The following is a 19,609-nucleotide window of genomic DNA, read 5'->3' as shown; positions in this document are numbered from 1 at the left end:
TATAAAATAAGAGCACTAGATTATACAATATATAAGCACCACACACTCAGTGGTTCCCCTGGGCAAGTACTTTAAGGAAATAAATGCATTGCTGAAGTATGAGATGGAAGATAAAGAGTAGGAATTTTTAAAAATATTCTCTATTATTCAACTGTATTAAATCAAGCATGCTAATTTCTAAAAACAAACAAAAAAATAGGAGTTTCAAAGAAGAAAGTAAATACAATTTAAAGTTTTTGAGACTATTTTTTAGCGTTAGATGATTCATATATATATATATTTAAAGTATTATTGGATACTAATGATAAATAAGATGTTCTAGATATAAAACTGAAGCTATGTAAAGAAAATTGAAAGGAAAACTTTATGTTGTCATTTACTGACTAATACAAAATTTTCATTCATTCCTTGGAGATTTTGGTACCTGGTTTACTGTTCCTCTCTCCTTTGTTCTTGAATCATTTTAATAGTCACACAGATAATCCTTCCAAAATCCTGGTTCTCAGTTCCTTAAATTCCTCTCTTTGAATGAGTATCTTCTACCTCATGGTACACTGTGATATTATCCAACAGTTTTTGGTTTTCTTTTTTCCAAACATTTGTTACATTTTCTCCTTTACCTCCATTTCAGAGAGTCTATTATTTTCCAGACATCATCTTCTATCTTTCAAGATCGTTTTATTAATTTTCTAGCTGCAACAACTACCATTCCACTTTAGAACTGTAGGCCATTATTCTAGCACATTTCCAATGTTTGTCACACTTTCATGTCCTAACTTCATAATTAGCCAGTTTGAATACCACAGTCCATCATCTCATTTCTAACCTCAACTCTAACACCACGCCCCCGTCACTCATAATTGCCTGGAAATGCCCAAACACTGGTTCAATTTAATTCTCTTTTTATTCTCCTATCTCTGTACAGATGAGTAAGGCAGGAGCAAGTGCAACCCTGTTGGCTTCAGATTCCTACTGAATACCAAACAATATGATTTGGTATAGATCAAATGTCATCTTAGAAGCTCAAGGATATAGCACCAACATGTTTCTCTTCTTCTAAACCATTTAATTGCCCTCTTTACTGGATCATTATGATTAAAATACTACATTATCAGGCCATCCAACATGGTTTTTCTCTTGATCTCTGAATATTGCTTGTTTCCCATAGACCTCCTCACATGACTGATCTTCCCTCTTGTTTTTTACATAAATCAATTATACTCCATTTATAGTTATTATAAAATTTTGACTATATCCCCTGTATTGTGCAATATATCATTATACCTTATCTTATACATAATAGCTTTTCCTTCTTAATTCCCTACCCCTATATTAATTCTCCTCCATTTCTTCTCCCTACTGGTGACTAGTAGCTTGCTCTCTCTGTACCTGGGAGTCTGCTTTCTCTCTGTTGTATTTGTTAATTTGCTGTATTTTTAAGATTCTGCATATAAGTGAGATCATAGAACATTTTGCTTTTTCCATCTTACCTATTTCACTTAACACAATGTCTTCCAAGTTCATCCATGTTGTTGCAAATGGCAAAATTTCATTCCCTTTTTATAGCTAAGTAGTATCCCAAGGTGTGTGTGTGTGAGTGTGTGTGTATATCACATCTTCTTTATTTATTTGTTGATGGATGCTAAGATCAGTTCCATATCTTGACAACTGTAAATAATGCTGCTATGAACATTGGAGTGTATATCTTCTTTTGAATTAAAAGAAAAATTTTTTTATATACAACACAAACAACAAATGTTGGCAAAGATGTTGTGAAAACAGAACCCTCTTACACCGTTCAGTTCAGTTCAGTCACACAGTCGTGTCCTACTCTTTGCAACCCCATGAACTGGAACACACCAGGCCTCCCTGTCCATCACCAATGCCTGGAGTTTACCCAAACCCATGTTCATCGAGTTGGTGATGCCATCCAACAATCTCATCCTCTGTCGTCCCTTTCTCCTCCTGCATTCAATCTTTCCAAGCATCAGGGACTTTTCAAATGAGTCAGCTCTTCACATCAGGTGGCCAAAGTATTGGAGTTTCAGTTTCAACATCAGTCCTTCCAATGAACACTCAAGACTGATCTCCTTTAGGATGGACTGGTTGGTTCTCCTTACAGTTCAAGGGACTCTCAAGAGTCTTCTCCAACACTACAGTTCAAAAACATCAATCATTCGGTGCTGAGCTCTCTTTATAGTCCAACTCTTACATCCACACATGACCATTGGAAAAACCATAGCCTTGATTAGAGGGATCTTCGTTGGCAAAGTAATGTCTCTGCTTTTTAATATGCTGTCTAGGTTGGTCATCACTTTCCTTCCAAGGAGTAAGCATCTTTTAATTTCATGGCTGCAGTCACCATCTGCAGTGATTTTGGAGCCCAGAAAAATAAAGTCTGACACTGTTTCCACTGTTTCCCCAGCTATTTGCCATGAAGTGATGGGATCAGATGCCATGATCTTCGTTTTTCTGAATGTTGAGCTTTAAGCAAACTTTTTCACTCTCCTCTTTCACTTTCATCTAGAGATTCTTTAGTTCTTCTTCACTTTGTGCCATAAGGGTGGTGTCATCTGCATATCTGAGGTTATTGATATTTCTCCTGGCAATCTTGATTCCAGCTTGTGGTTCCTCCAGCCCAGCCTTTCTCATGATGTACTCTGCATATAAGTCAAATAAGCAGGGTGACAATATACAGCCTTGATGTACTCCTTTTCCTATTTGGAACCAGTCTGTTGTTCCATGCCCAGTTCTATCTGTTGCTTCCTGACCTGCATACAGGTTTCTCAAGAGGCAGGTCAGGTGTTCTGGTATTCCCATCTTTCAGAGTTTTCCACAGTTTATTGTGATTCACACAGTCAAAGACTTTGGCATAGTCAATAAAACAGAAATAGATGTTTTTCTGGAACTCTCTTGCTTTTTCCATGATCCAGCAGATGTTGGCAATTTGATCTCTGGTTCCTCTGCCTTTTCTAAAACCACCTTCAACATTTGTTATTGGGAATGTAAATTGGTGGAGCCACTATGGAAAACAGTATGGATATTTCTCAAAAAGTTAAAAATAGAGTTACTAGATGATTAATTCTTTACAAACTGAGCCATGAGGGAAGACCAACCAGTCCATCCTAAAGGAGATCAGTCCTGGGTGTTCATTGGAAGAACTGACGTTAAAGCTGAAACTCCAATAATTGGGCACCCTGATGTGAAGAGCTGACTCATTTGAAAAGACCCTGATGCTTGGAAAGATTGAAGGCAGGAGGAGAAGGGGACGACAGAGGATGAGATTGTTGGATGGCATCACTGACTCAATGGACATACGTCTGGGTAAACTCCAGGAGTTGGTGATGGACAGGGAGGCCTGATGTGCTGTGGTTCATGGGGTTGCAAAGAGTTGGACATGACTGAGCAACCGAACTGAACTGAACTGATTGATCTCCCTCTTAGACATAGAGCTTAATCAGTTACTGCCTATGTGCTCCCTGCCCTCTTCCTCCTAGCCTCTGCCACTCTAGTCAGTGATTGCTCTAAATTTAGGTGACTATGGGTCCACTATAGTAGTTTATCACATGGATGTTGGCTGTTAATGCCAGGGGCTATAAGGCGGCTGGTTTCCTTGGTAAATAAGAAGCCAACCTGACATTATTGCCATTTGCCCTAAACTGGTAACCTCCCCTCCACATCTTCTCCCATAAGGAAGCCTTGGTTATCCGATTGCCTACTCATCCTCTCCCTTCAGAAATCTCATCCTAAACCTATTTTCTCCAAGGAATCAGTCAACAAATTCATCTTTCAGTTGCTCAGATTAGAAACACTGCCTTCATCTTCAACTTTTCTTTTTCCCCTCCTCACAGCTCATATCCATTAGCAATTTCTGCTCTCTCTACCTTTAAAGTACACTTTAGCTCTGATAGCTTTCAGTTTTAGCATAACTTCCGTCATGCTAAGTTAAGTGTAGTCGCTCAGTCGTTTCCGACTCTTTGCAACCCCATCGACTGTAGCCCATGAATCTTCTCTGTCCATGGGATTCTCCAGGCAAGAAAACTGGAGTGGGTTGCCATTTCCTTCTCCAGGGGATCTTCCTGACCCAGGGATCGAACCTGGGTCTTCTGCATCACAGGCAGATGGGGTTTACCCTCTGAGCCACCAGGGAAACCCCTCTGTCATGCTTTGAGCTATTATCGCTTCTCCCTTGTATTGTTGCAATAGTCTATAAACTTGCTTCCTTGTTCCATCCACACCCACTTGTAATCTATGTAAATCAAAGCAGCCAAAATTATCTTTACAAAGTTTGTCATTGTATTATTAACAACTAAGGCAAGAATAAAGGCAAGCCATATTTGTAATAAATAACTGAAAATAAAGCCTATTTTTCCTAATATATTAAACGTTACTGAAATTAAGAAAAGAGCCATTAACCTAATTTTAAAAATGATCAAAGGGAATAAAAGCAAAGGAAACATAATTGTCCCATGTATATAAAACAATGCACAATGTAATTCACAAAAAGATAAATCAAATTATATATTATGTGATGGCTAATGACTGTAAAGATGATGCAAGTCCAAGAAGGAATCTAGCATTTTTTATCAAAACTATATATCTGTAACCTTACAGAACAACCTCAGTTCTGAGTATGTATTCATTTGTAGAAATATAACTACTGTACATGTATAAAATTAAATAGTTTTTCTGCACCATTGGTAAAATAGCAAAAATTGAAAACAAAATTATTTATAATAGCAACATTATTTATCATAATATAAACTTGAAGCTACTGAAGTGGACAGAAGTAGGTCAATGATGATTAAAGTGGTATATCCATGCAATGGAATAGTATACAGCTGTAAAAATGAAAAATGGTGATTTTTATTTATTCATGGAAAAGTCTCTAGAACACACAGTTAAATGAAAATAGCAACAAATGATAAAGTAGATAAACATTGGTATAAAAATTGAAGTAATGGTGATAGAAATATATGTATAAATATTTTTATTGGCCAGAAAATAAACTTACATGGGTTTGGGTGGACTCTGGGAGTTGGTGATAGATGGGGAGGCCTGGTGTGCTGCGGTTCATGGGGTCGCAAAGAGTCAGGCATGACTGAGAGACTGAACTGAACTGAAAGTTCAAATACCATCCTATCAGTGAGGCCCACATTGACCACTCTACATAAAGTAGTCTGTAGAAAACACTCTACATTGGCACTTTTATTACTTTGATATTGCTTTATTATTATTTCTTCTTACGGGGATCAAGATTTGATATAATTTTACTTTTTTGTCATCTTTTCTCCTTCTACCTCTCTAAGATGTAAACTCTAAGGGACTCCCACACAGCCTGCCTGGTGATTTCTCAGGGCCTTCAACAGTGCCTAGAATGTAGGAGGAACTCCAAAAAATACTTCCAAAAAATATTTCTTAAATGAATGAATGTTACATACTTAATAAAGCATAATATTCCCATTTGCTCTATCAGAACAGCTGATTTATATTTCCATAGCAATGCATCTATTCCACTCATGTATGTGGCAGTCATGGGCCTCAAGATCTTTGGAAACACTACATAGAGTAAAAATAGTGAGAACAAAGGATGTTTTCTACTTTCCTCCCCCAGCTTGAACCTAAGGAGCACCTTTGCTCCTCACATGGGAGCACCATACAAGCACACAATTGTAAGAAAGAACCGAGTGAACAAATATGAGTAGAGGATCCAGATTAGATCCCCTGTCCATGTTTTACCTCTTAGAACAGAGTTTGGCTAGCTCCCAAATACTGAACAACTGTTCCTGAAAATACCACCTGCATGTAGTCATCTAAATTGAGTTTTTCTTTTCTGAAAACTCACAGAATCTTGAGCAAAACAGTCAAATAATCCTATCAGGATAACCCAAGGTAATCATTAACCATTAATATTAATATAGAAATCTTAAAACTGTATACATATAATTGTGTTAAGAAAGCTGTTTCAAAATACATATACTTTGTGTATATAATTTAACCATAGACTTTTTAAAATGTCTCATTGTTCTCTGCCTCTTGAGTGAGTTAAACTACATGCTAGATAAGAAAGGCAGGTTTCTCTCCTTCTCCTGGTGGCTCCTACTGTTAGATGATATCTTCTTTTTGTGATTTAACTTTAGTTTGAGAAGCAGGCAGGCAATCCTTTTCTTTCCCTTTTCATTCCAAATGAAACAGTGTGACTGTGCCTTAAACTGCCTCTTACCTTCAGCTCTATCTGCATGACACTGCCCACAACTTGCTTCTGCCTTCCCTCTTACTTCGGATCCCTGTCTGTTGTACCTGCAGACAGGTAGAACAGGTACAGACAGTGTCTTTAGAAAGTGCATGTTCTGTGTAAATGCTGGGAGTTCTTTCATATGGGGTTGCCTATAGTTTTCTGACAATTTTGGCTCCCCTGCATTTTGTCCTAAGCCTAGAGTCTTCCATCTTTGCTTGCTCCTTTCAATTTTCTTTTCTCTTCCAGTCTTTTGTTCTTCATTGGCATGATGGGATCAGAATTCAGATTCTTCATTTCTAGTTTCCCTCTTCCCCTTGGCCCCACCCACTCAGATAGTCACCATACCTTCTTTACTTTTGCTGTTCAGTTGCTAAGTCACATCTGACTTTTTGTAACCCCCTGGACTGCAGCTTGCCAGGCTTCCTTGTCCTTCACCATCTCCCCAAATTTGCTCAAATACATGTCCATTGAGTTGGTGATGCTATCTAAACATCTCATCCTCATCTCCCCCTGCCTTCAATCTTTCCCAGCATCAGGGTCTTTTCCAATCAGTTGGCTCTTCCCATCAGGTGGCCAAAGTATTAGAGCTTCAGCTTCAGCATCATTTCTTCTAAAGAATATTCAGGGTTGATTTCCTTTAGGATGGACTGGTTTGATCTCCTTGCTGTCCAAAGGACTCTCAAGAGTCTTCTGCAGCATCACAGTTTGCAAACATCAATTCTTCACTGCTCAATCATTGTTATGGTCCAACTTTCATATCTGTATATGACTACTGGAAAAACCATAGCTTTGACTATATGGACCTTTTTTAGCAAAGTGATGTCTCTGCTTTTTAATATAGTGTCTAGGTTTATACCTTCTTTGTTTCCCCATGAACTATACTTTCAAGAGTAACTCGAAATGGCAGCTAAGAAGCATAACTAAATTTGGGCCATGTAACTTAAGTTCCTGGATCCAGAAGAAGACAAATTTGTACTGCTTTTGATTCTTTGAATGGGACTTTTTTTAAAAAACAAAACTTTGGCCTTTTTCAATTATTCTTTTTACATAAATTACTTTTCTTTCAGCTCTTTTGCTCACTCTTATTTGCAGAAATGAGCAAAGAATAAGAACTATTCCCAAAGTCAACTACCCAGATCTCTAGAGAAAGGTAAAATTTCATGTTGTCCCTTCTATTCCAAATTCGGGTTAGCAGACAGAACACATTTGTAAGATTTAGATCTTTGAACTGTGACTTAAGAATTTGCTTTTGCCTACCCACTGATTGCTCATATCTTCTCTTCCAGAGATAGCTATGGCCTTGTTTGTCTTTTCTGTCCTGAGAACTTGACTTGACAATTGTTAGGTTGGGGGATCCAAAAATATGCCTGGACAAAACTATGGGTCACATCCTATTTGTGGCTAAGGTCCTGCTGACTGCTGCCAGTTCTTGAGGGACTTGTCTGAGTCTTTCTTTTGGCTCTCTTAGGGAGTGATTCTGGATGCTGGGAAGGTGGAATCTTTTGCAACATATCTGGGGATGCCTCTGGTGTCCAAGGTGATGTTCAATACTGCCAGAAATATTTATTGTGTGTCCCAGCTGAAACTTGACAAGATATGTGAAAGGATCTTTGCTGGATCATAATTCTGTTTTTAACATTGTGACTATCTGCTGTGTTGTTTTCTACAGCATCTGTACCATTTTTTCCACTAATGGTGCCCAAGTGTTCCAATTTCTTTACAGTCTCACAAACATGTGTTATTCTGCCTCTATTTTTTGTTTTGAGGTAGTAACCGTCTTAATGTGTATGAAGTGGAAATTGCTTTGTTGTTTTTACTTATATTTCTCTACTAGTGATGGTAAGCATTTTTTCATGTGCTTATTAGCTACCAGTATATCTTCCTTGGAAAAATGTCTTTTCCTTTGTCCATTTTAAAATCAAATTAATACTATTATTATTGAATTTTAGGAGTTCTCTTTATGTTCTGGATATTAATCTCTTATTAGACATATGATTTTCAAATATTTCCCCCCATTCTGTAGGTTCTCTTTTTAGTCTGTTGATAGTTTCTTTTGATTCAAATTTTAAAATTTTCAAAACAATCTAATTTGTCAATGTTTTCTTTTGTTGCCTGTGTATTGAAAGTAATTTACAAGTTGATCTTCTCTAAAACTTACAGCATAGTAAAATATCAGTTCAATTATTCAACTATTCCACTATTTCTCTTAATTATAATTAATTTACACTTTTCTCCGTCAGATTTAAAAAATTTATTGTCCAATAAAGACAACTTTGGTCATTATTATGCAGACATTCTTCTAAATTGATCTTGTTTAGTATGACATAAATGGAAAGCATTTCACTTATAACTGAAGTTTAAATCCTATTTGTCGGTGGAAAAGGAAATGGCAACTGACTGCAGTATACCAGGTAAATACTAAGATTTTTAGTTATCATATATATTTTTTACTGTCCACACTTCATTACTTTGGATGAAATATGTTTAATGTTACAACAGAGTTCAATTTAAAGCATATTTAAATATAATTATCATTTAAAATAAACTTATTAAAAGTATAATTAGTGCTCATGATCTTGGTATTTTCATATGCTGACATTACAGTGTTTTGGCATCTTATATTTCTAGCACTTAAATACTGTTTGGGAAATTTAGCAAAATATCAGTCAGATATGGAGGTCTGTGGTCTCTGTTTAACAAAGTTAAATGTTAAAAGTTGTTTCCCCATCTTCTACAAATACCTGCAAAAAGTTAACAACTTAAAGGACAGGTGATGCTTTAAGGATTTTATATAATACATCAAATAGTTAGAAGGTGTTTTTGTTATGTATCCCATAACTGACTCCTAAAGTAATTCTATAGTTTTTATTATTGATCTTATTAAAGATGTACTAGGATTTTTTTATTACAATTGACTTTTTTCAGGGAATTATCATTTTAAATGGATTTGGGAATCAATGCGTTCATTTCTAAAGTAAATTAAAATTTCTTTTGGTTCATCTTTCCTTCACTGAAAAATGCTATTTTTGAATTAACCGCCTGGAAATTGTTTTGTTTTGAATAGGAAGATACAAAGTATATTCCTATCTAAGTTGCCTTTAACATATAGCTAATGTATATCATTTAATAATGTTGAAAATAGAATACACTTATAAAATTTAAATTCTTTGACATCTCACAGAAAAGGCAACTACTGTATGTGTCAGTCAGTGGAACGTTTAAAAACACAGGCTTGAATTTTAGTTCTGTCATTTCTTAATCAATTCTCTTAAAAAAATGTAATATTTCTATACTTCAGTTTCTTAACTGTTAAATGTTTTCACTCCAGGAAGTTGTCCCAAGAATTATATGAGGTAATGCATAGTAAGTCACTTGGCCCACAGCCCAGTACACATTCAAAACACTTGGCTATTGTCTTTATTAGTAGTATTGATACAGTTACTATTAAATTCTAGTGATAGTTCCTAAAGAAATATATTTAGTAAAAAAGCCTCTCCTTATCTTTCTTTCTAATTTAGTCTATGTGTGTCAAGTTGGCCATCTGAAGGTTTTGTTTCCCATGTAACTGCTCTGCTTGTTAACTGTGACAAACTTAATAACGCTTTGTTGAGCTCCCTATTCCTCAATTCAGTTTAACAGATGTTTATTGCTTTCGTGCTATTTTGAAGACTCAGAGGTATGTGGTTTGAGGGGATACAAAGACGAACAAGCCACAGTTACTTTGTTGAGGGAGCATCAGATCTAGTGGAAGAGCTAAAATGTTTTCAAATAACTATATTAGAAAACATAATGAGATAATAACAACCACGGAACCACAGAGAACCTCAGGCAGATAGAGGGATGTGCTCAGCTGCTGAGTGATTAGGGCATAGAGTGCCAGCAAATAAATGCTTGAGCAACTTTTTCTATTTGGAAATGACTGAGTCCTGTTATGAGTTGAATGATGCTGCCTGCTTCCCAGCCCTCAAAAGGAGAAATCTGGACACAGAAACAAATATGTACAGAATGAAAGCATCCAAGGGAGGAGATGTTCATGTGACCAGGGGGCTAAACCCACAAGCCAAGGATAGTCAGCAAACACCAGAAGCAGCCAGGAGGATTCTCCCCTAGAGTTGTCAGAGAAAGCGCGGCTCTGCAGCCCCCTTGATGTCAGACTTCTGGCCTCCAGTACTTTGGGGTGATACATTTTTGTTGTTTAAGCCACCCAATTTGCATCATTTGTTAGGGCAGCCCTGGGAAACTGATAGAAGTCTCCAACTCAACGTGATACTAAAGAAATAGAAAGATAGCTGGCACGAGGCAGGGACTTAGAAAGCACTGACAGTATTCTAACTATATTTAAATCTAATGTTAAGGCCTTTTAAAGATTCTGAACTCTGGATGTAAAGAACTGTTCAAGCACCCTTAACATAAGGTAGTCTTTAATATATACCATTTATAGAGTGTATCAGCCACATTAGTATCTCTACCAGAAATCAAACTATCTACTGCTTATCTGCTTTTTGCTTTCACATACAAAAACTAAGCAAAGAAAAACTTCTCATATTTGCAGTGCAGTACAAATGGTAGGCTTTGAAAATTGTTTTTTGTCAATTAACTCATAAAATTGGAGGAGGAAATGGCAACCCATTCCAGTATTCTTGCTGGGGAATCCCAAGGACAGAGGAGCCTGGTGGGCTATGGTCCATAGGGTCACACAGAGCTGGAAATGACTGAAGAGACTTAGCACTCAAGTCACAAAATAGCATAAATTATTTAGTAAAACACTAGGGAAATATATAAAGTATTATGATTACTGAGCAATTGAAATCACAAAAGTTAAATACTCTTTAAAATGTATATTTACTTTAAATATTGATCATATCTTTAAAAAGATATTTACTTGAAAATCGAATCATTATTGAATAAAATTCACTTGCATGATTTCTCTTTATGCGTATATAGTTTTCACTAAAGAAACTTGCTATTACTTGGAGGAGGAATTTGTTCTGATACGAAAAAAGAAAAAAAAACAAGATAAAAATGTCAGAGACTAAGATGCAGAGAATAACAGGATGCAAATAAAACTAACTAAAATCACTGTTATTTACAGAGAAATCTTTGATTTGCCTGGGCTTTGCATTAATCACATCTCAAAAAACTCAAGAAAAACAGAACAAAAAAATCTAGAAAAGCAAAATGAGGGACTATTGTTTTTTTTGTTTCTACAGCTAGATAAGAGTTGGATACCTATGCTCCACTGTGAATTATTTGTTCCAATTTGATTCAATGAGTATAATGTACAAATTCTTCCCTAAGTTAGACATCTGAGGAAAACACTAATAAAACTTGACTCCCTCCATCATTACATGGGCTAGTTATAAAGACTTATGTGGTGGTTTTTTTTTTTTTTTTTTGTAGATAAAAACTCAGTCACTTTTAATCTATGATAGAAAACTTGAATCTTGAACTCTCGGAACTCTGGAACCAATTGGTTCCCCTTATATGATGTCTCTGACAATCACACCCCGACTCCTTGTCTTCCTCTTTTCCATGAAATTACTTCCAAACATGCAATCACCTTAGCTTCTTTCCTAAATATTTATAAAAATAACCAGTTTAGCCATCACTAATTACTGTCTCTATTCCCCCATCTTATACATGTTCCCTTCCTCTGTGTTCACTTCTCTTTCGAGAAAAATCTATGGTGAAACCGAGCTTTCTTCTGAGAGCAGGGCACCCTTTAGAACAGATGGCCTCTTCTCTCCAGCCCTCATATTCCTGGCTAAGGAAGTGAGTTTGACATATTTTTGGAACCCCTTTCTCAATTCTAGGTAATCACACAAAGTTGTACCAGAAATAGTATGTAAATAGTGGCAAGGTATGGTTAGTTTGCCAAAATAAATCATTATATTCTTCCAAAAACTGTTTCTTTCCTATTTCTATACCTTGAAGGGAAGATATATAGTTTAATGGCTAAGACTGAGACAGTTTTACATTTTCTGGTGACTCTTAATAATGTACAATGTATTTAAATTGTCAGGAGAAAAGAAAAGTAGTTTATTAGAAGAAAAAATTAAGAAAGGGATTCAGGGCAAATTTTTATCACCAATATATTCCTGGCAAAGAAAATTGGAAGAAGAATAATTTTTACACAAATCTTTGAAAAGGGTTCAGAGAATTTGTTGTATTTCTACGTGGACTGAATCTAAGCCTATCTAAGATATTGCAACATCTGGTAATTTAAGCCATATGAACACTTAATGTAGCAGGAAAGATATATTTGTGTATGTAATTTATATGCTGTTTTAGTCATTGCATAATGGTTTTTATTTACATGAGTTTTTTTGAGACCTGGATTTATAATAGATAAAATAGAGAAAGAGATATATTGATATATAGCAATTCTATCTTCCCAAAAACATAACCACACAATTCCTAAGAAGTGATACTTGATTATTCAAACAGTTGTACACTGAGTAGGTCTCAAAGTACACATTGGAGTTTGTTTAAAAAACAAACAAACAAACTAATAACCACTGCAACAACCCAAGAAGTAAAAGTAAGTTAGACCCACCAAGCTTATGTTAGGTGCTAACAGAGGAAATTAATTGCCAAGTTGGCATCCTACACAGTTATTTAACAAAGATATCTTGATAATTTGTATATCTCTCCAGACTGCACTTGAGATTATTAGAGTGTGTAGCTAATATTTCTTATATTCTAAATGCATTATGCTTACTGTTTCCTGGATTAAGTTAACAGTTTATTAATGACAAACAGTTATCAAAAAAATAAAACTATTTGCCAGCCATCAGTCTCTGTGCTAGATAAATGTTGTCAATTAGCCCTTTTAACAGTTCTAGGAGGTAGTATTCATCTCCATTGGTTTATTTCCATTTATGCAAATGATAGGACTTTAGTTGTCAGCATAAACAAACAAATAACAGCAAACATGATTCTGGAAAGGAAGAAAAAAGGAATGTGGTAGCAAATCCTGTGCAAGGTCACACAGCTTGGTACTCACTTAAAAATGCTATTGTTTTCCCAGGTGTTTTGGCATTGTAGCAATTTAAGAAAAAGTATCCAAACTTGAATGAATGTACCTAGGGACAATATAAGGCATTAGGCTGAAGTAAGAAAGAACAGGGGAGAGGGTGCAAGAGCAGGTCAAAAAAATGAAGGCTTGCCCGGTGCCTCATATAAATGAATAACAGAGCAAATGGGCTTTTCACTTTCACAAAATTTAAAGGCAGAGCTATCTTTCAGGAGAGAGCTCATGAAGTACTTCCACTTTGTGACCTCTCAAAGTCCCTTTTATCTCATGCAGTCTCTGATTCTATAATGACTGCTGCTACAAATAATATTAGTAGATAGATAAGAAACAGACAGGGGAAAAGAAGGGAAATCACCTCAAACAGCGATAACAGAAGGTGGAATTAAGTCATTGTTATACATGGCAGTTCTGCCTTTCAAGACATCATTTTTGTAAAGCTCCTGAGAGAAAAGGGGATTTATAAAAATATTTCATATTAATTAAATTCCATATTGCATCAACCCATCATCCAGTGTATTATGATCATATTACGGGAAACAATTTGTCATTCAAGAACTTGCTAACAATCTCAATAGCAATGGTCTCTTAGAAACAGATCTTAGGAAGGTGAATAACAACAGGCATGTGCTGCTTGGGAACAGAAGATTTTTCATTTCCCCCACTAGTCTGAATAGCTAGTTGATTTATTTAGGAACAAAAGCACAACATTCAATATCTTATGAAAGACACCCACATAAAACCCTTTAAAAACTAATGATTTCTAGGTGTAATTTGAAAGATGTGTTCAAGTACTAAACCAAAGTATAAAATCAGCCACTTTACCAATTCATACTAGTGGTTAGCTGTAAAAATTAAATGGAATAGTAGGAGGCAGAAAGAAGGCGAAAATGTCTTTAGGGAATAAAATGTCTTTGTGGAAGAAAAACTATTTGTAAATCCTCAAGGGTAAAAACTGGGGAGGAAGGCATGAAGGGGTACTGAAATAGGGACCAGTGTGTATGAACAAGTGATTTGTAAGCCACAAACACCCAAATGAATGATAGATCTTACTATTTTACATATGAATTATATTCTAATTCAGAAACTTCACTTGAATCTTTTTCAGATCTTGCAAAAGGAGGAGTACTGAGTGACATGGGTCTAAAGGAAAAACCTAGAAATCATATGTATCCATGAACTCTCTGATTGTGTGTATGTGTTTTCTGGCCTCACTCAGCACACTGGCACCACAGTTAGGACAGTGTAACAGTGGAGTTACATTAGCTGTGTTTAAAAATCCTGATCCTGGGGCTATACTGTTTTTAGCATTGTAGAAATGTATGCATTATTCCATTAATGTACTTGTTACTGTTTAGTAGTGTGTCGGGGGAAAGATACAATTGCAAACTTCAAGGAGGTTCTAGTGGCTTCTAGGCACTTTAGCATTGTGGGCCCATGGGTCTTTCTGTCTCTCTCTATATATAAATACACACTCACAGACTTAATACAATAAAATTACATTTTACAATCATGTTGCTACAAAATGACTACTAACATGTTAAGACATTTTCATCAACCTAAAAATTCATATTTTTCTTCTGATTTTTAAATAAATTAGAACTTTTATCTTTGAGTCCTAGGTACTGTGCTCACTGTACCTAGTGGAGAAGCCAGCTTTGTTTGTCTTCTCTTAATGCACCCTTTGGCAACTTACCCAACTCCCTGTGGCTCAGCCTTATCATCTGTAAAATGAGAGGATAGTGCTAGTATCTAAACACTGGATTGTTGGAACTGAATACAGAGCCCATCTTCAAAGATGGAGGGGACACAGACTGGAGCAGGAATGAGGACTGATAAGTCTGAGAAGTGTGAGAAACTAACTTGTTAGACAAGGTTAGGAAAAGAGAGCAGAGTGGTCTCAGAGAGGTTAAAGTTTCTAATTACCATAAGTGTCTTGCCCCTTGACTGTGTTTTGCCCATCTAGACAGCATATTAAAAAGCAGAGACGTTACTTTGTTAACAAAGGTCCGTCTAGTCAAGGCTATGGTTTTTCCAGTGGTCATGTATGGATATGAGAGTTGGACTGTGAAGAAAGCTGAGCGCTGAAGAATTGATGCTTTTGAACTGTGGTGTTGGAGAAGACTCTTGAGAGTCCCTTGGACTGCAAGGAGATCCAACCAGTCCATCCTCAAGGAGGTCAGTCCAGGTGTTCATTGGAAGGACTGACGCTGAAGCTGAAATGCCAATACTTTGTCCACCTGATGCGAAGAGCTGACTTATTTGAAAAGACCCTGATGCTGGGAAAGGTTGAGGGTAGGAGGAGAAGGGGACGACAGAGGATGAGATGGTTAGATGGCATCACCGACTCAATGGATGTGAGTTTGGGTAAACTCCAGGAGTTGGTGATGGACAGAGATGCCTGGCACACTGTGGTTCTCGGGATTGCAAAGAGTCAGACATGACTTAGTGACTGAACTGAATTGATGCTCATGTTTTTCAAATATAGCTACCATCGAGTTAAATAAAAGTTCATTCAAATACGTTAACTCAAAATTATTGATTGACTCATAGTCAGTACAAATATGTATTGACTATATACATTTTATCATAGTACATTTTACAACCAACCCTAAACAATGCAATTACTAATGAAATTTACAGAAAAAGTTTATAGTAAAACAGGTAATCATGGGTAGGATGGAGATTAGTTGGAGATTAAGGAGTCAAATTCATAAATAAAAATTTAGAAATTTAGAACTAAAAGAAACCAAGACTTTTTAATGTAAGCCATACATTTTGCAGCTGATATAACTGAGTCTCAGAGAAGGTTGCATATACCATAAATTAAGGTTATAACCCAGCCCTTGATGCTTCTCTTCAGGGTACCATCTGACTCCACACCAAAGGTAAAGCAGTTCTCACAATGATTTACAAAATGGCACTCATTACAAATGGGGGACTTCTGATAGTAAAGCAAAGAGTTTCATTAATTCAGAAATATTTATTGCACTAGTGAGTGCCTGTTAATGTTTATATAATTGGAAAGAACATACTACAACCTTTAAGAAATGTCTTTGTTTAGTCAGCAGAATGCACGTTCAATAAATCATTGAAGCAATATCAGTGTCACTGTAACAATATTATTTTCTAGGACAGAGAAATAGAGTGTTCCAGAAAAGCAGGAAATAGGTGCACATAATGTGAATGAAAGGTTCAGGAAATGCTTCCAAGAGAAAAAAATACAAAAAAAAAAAAAAAGAAAAAAGAAAATAATAATAATAGGATGAGACCTGAAGGTTGAATGTAGGCAAAGAAAGTAAGAGGAGGTATTCCAGGCAGAGATTAGGAAGATGCTTCAAAGTGGGAAAGGGAAAGTCACTGTCAGTCTGACTCTTTGCAGCCCCATGGACTATACAGTCCATGGAATTCTCTAGGCCAGAATACTGGAGTGGGTTGCCTTTCCCTTCTCCAGGGAATCTTCCCAACCCAGAGATCAAGCACACGTCTCCTGCATTGCAGGCGGATTCTTTATCAGCTAAGCCACAAGGGAAGCGAAAGAATACTGGAGTAGGTAGCCCATCCCTTCTCCACGGAATCTCCCCAGCCCAGGAATCCAACCCAGATCTCCTGCATTGCAGGCAGACTCTTTACCAATTGAGTTATCAGGGAAGCCAACTGATGGTGGGAAGGTACTCAAAATCATTCCAGAGGCAAAAGGGAAATCATTTTGATTGGTACCTAGTGAATGAGGAGTATAGTGGGGAGGAAGAGGTTGGGGCGGGGGTACTGAATGAGGGCCAAATCATGTAGGCATTTATAGAATCTTAGAAGGATTGTGTGGCTTATGCTAAATGTCATGGGCTGCCAGTGAGTAGGACAGATTTGGAGATCATAAGACAAATGACAGTAGTTGGTGGTAGGATGGTAACAGTGGTGGAGATGAAGAAAGAGAAGAAATTAGAATATTTTTAAAGGTAAGATATAAGAACCTGGTTTCTGATTGAAAGGGGTGAGGAGTGTAAAGGACTTATCAATGATGACGGAGGTTGTCTGATACAAGGAACTGATGGATCAGGCTACCTTTTTTAAAGAGAGTTGACACAATGGTAAGAAGAGGGATTAGACATCTTTAACTCCATGTGGCTCTTTTTTTTTTCTTTCTTCTACTTCATCCTATAAAGTTAGTTTAATAGGATTAGAAGATTCAAGCAAACCTAAAATAGCGTCTAGAAAAACAGGGATAGAATCAACTAGATTAACAATAATTTTCAACAACACTAGCTTGTATTTACTGGTGTCTGCTCTTTGTCAAGCCCATATATAAGCTAGTTATGTGAATATCACATTTATATTTACTTATCTAAATCCTTAATCAACATGAAGTTAATACTACTTTTAGTCTTATTTTATGGAGGAAGAAACTATTCAGTCCAGTCACTCAGTCATGTCCAACTCTTTGCGACCCCATGGACTGCAGCACAACAGGCTTCCACGTCCATCACCAACTTCCAGATCTTGTTCAAACTCATGTCCATTGAGTCAATGAGGCCATCCAACCATCTCACCCTCTTTCGTCCCTTTCTCCTCCTGCCTTTAATCTTACCCAGCATCAGGTTCTTTTCAAATGAGTCAGTTCTTCACATCAGATGGCCAAAATATTGGTGTTTCAGCTTCAACATCAGTCCTTCCAATGAACACCCAGGACTGATCTCCTTTAGGACTGACTGGTTGAATCTCCTTGCAGTCCAAGGGACTCTCAAGAGTCTTCTCCAACATCACAGTTCAAAAGCATCAATTCTTCGGTGCTCAGCTTGCTTTATAGTCCAACTCTCACATTTCTACATGACTGCTGGAAAAACCATAGCTTTGACTAGACGGACTTTTGCTAGCAAAGTAATGTCTCCGCTTTTTAATATGTTGTCTAGGATAGACATGGGCTTCCCCGGTGGCTCAGATGGTAAAGAATCTGCTTGTGATGCGGTTCAATCCCTGGGTTGGAAAGATCCCCTGGAGGAGGCATGGCAATCCACTCCAGTATTCTTGCCTGGAGAATCCCCATGGACAGAGAAGCCTAGTGGGCTACAGTCCATGAGGTCACAAAGAATCAGACACAACTAAGTGACTAAAGCATAGCAGGATAGACATAACCTGGTCATAACTTTTCTTCCAAGGAGCAAGTGTCTTTTAATTTCATGGCTGCAGTCACCATCTTCAGTGATTTTTGAGCCCCCCAAAATAAAGTCTTTCACTATTTCCATTGTTTCCCCATCTATTTACCATGAAGGGATGGGACCAGTTGCCATGATCTTAATTTTCTGAATGTTGAGTTTTAAGCCAACTTTTCACCCTTCTCTTTCACTTTCATCAAAAATTTCTTTAGTTCTTTGCTTTTTGCCATAAGGGAGTGTCATCTGCATATTGGGGTTATTGATATTTCTCCCGGCAATCTTGATTCCAGTTGTGCTTCATCCAGTCCAGCGTTTCTCATGATGTACTCTGCATATAAGTTAAATAAGCAGGATGACACAGGGTGACAGTACACAGCCTTGACGTACTCCCTTCCCAATTTGGAACCAGTCTGTTGTTCCATGTCCAGTTCTAACTGTTGCTTCTTGACCTGCATATAGTTTTCTCAGAAGGCAGGTCAGGTGGTTGTTATCCCCATCTCTTTAAGAGCTAAGGCATGGAGAGTTTGACCCAGAGAGATGTTATGGGGAGGGAGGTGGGAGGGGGGTTCATGTTTGGGAACGCATGTAAGAATTAAATATTAAAAAAAAAAAAAAAAACAGTGTGGAAATGATGAATTTTAAGTTCATATATCAGGTAATGCTGCCTTTCTTCATAGGCCCCTCTAGTTTAAGCTCACACTAAAGATGTAAAGGAGGCCTTAAACATCCACCTAGGCTTAAATCCAATATCCTGAGAGGTTGGGTAAGTATTTGAAGCTGAAATCCTACATAACACAATGCAGTGGTATTGTCCCACTGTCCTTTTGGGAACCAAGAAGCACTCCAGTAAGTCTTCAGGTCAGATTGACTGGAAATTGAGAGATGTGTTACTGGCTTTAGTTCTCATAATAAATGTACCCAAGGTGAACACTTGTAATTTTTTTTCAGTCCCTTAGCAACTGCTTTGCCATTTAAGAGCCCTCAGTTTTATGACACAGAAATATTTAGGCATAAGTACAAGAATGAACTTGCTTTTTATGAAGAAATAAGATATTATTTTTATATTTGACAAAATCTTGAAAAATCATTACTCCTGCTAAAGCAAGAAAAGCAGAGACCCATGATCTTCATCCTCTGCTGTAGAAACATGAAACATGAGCTTGCTTAGAAGAACAGTGATGTCTTAAG

The sequence above is a fragment of the Capricornis sumatraensis genome, chromosome 9, assembly GCF_032405125.1.
Source record: "Capricornis sumatraensis isolate serow.1 chromosome 9, serow.2, whole genome shotgun sequence".
In the NCBI taxonomy this organism is placed as follows: Eukaryota; Metazoa; Chordata; class Mammalia; order Artiodactyla; family Bovidae; genus Capricornis; species Capricornis sumatraensis.
Note: the sequence above shows the minus strand (reverse complement) of the source record.